This window comes from Eimeria mitis, genomic scaffold (genome assembly GCF_000499745.2).
Source record: "Eimeria mitis Houghton genomic scaffold, Emh_scaff4409, whole genome shotgun sequence".
Taxonomy (NCBI): Eukaryota; Apicomplexa; class Conoidasida; order Eucoccidiorida; family Eimeriidae; genus Eimeria; species Eimeria mitis.
The window spans coordinates 1-574 of NW_013572725.1; positions in this window are offsets into that span (position 1 = coordinate 1).

Genomic DNA, 574 nt, shown 5'->3' on the forward strand with positions numbered 1-574 from the left:
TTTTTATTTTTTTTTTTTTTTGTTTTTGTTTTTGGTCTTTAGTTGTTTGGTTTGTTTGTTTGTTTGTTTGTTTGTTTTGTTGTTTTTGTTTATTTTGGTTTCAGTATTTTGTTATTGTACTGCTTTTTTATTTATTTGTTTTTGTTTGTTTTGTTGTTTTATTGTTTGTTTCTTTAATTGCTTTTTTGTGTTTGTTATTTTTATTTGTTTTTTTTATTTGGTGGTTATGAATGAACAAACAAATTTATTTTTGTTTATTTATTTCTGTTTTTATTTTTTTGAATATAAACGAAAAAATATATTCACCATTTTCTTTGTTTTCTTGCTGTTTCTGCTGCTGTTTCTGCTGCTTCTGCTGCTGCTGTTGCTGCTGCTGCTGCTGCTGCTGCTGCTGCTGCTGCAGCTGAGGTAGCTGTGGCTATAGGTGCTCAATCTGAGCTGCAGCGGGAGCGTGTGGATGAGCTGGGGGAGAAGACGCAGCTGGCAGCAGCAGAGCTGCAGGCTCTCGATAGGCAGCTGAAGCAATTCATGAAAGAACAAAACCCAACAAATTTTTGCTGCAAGTTGCTGCTGC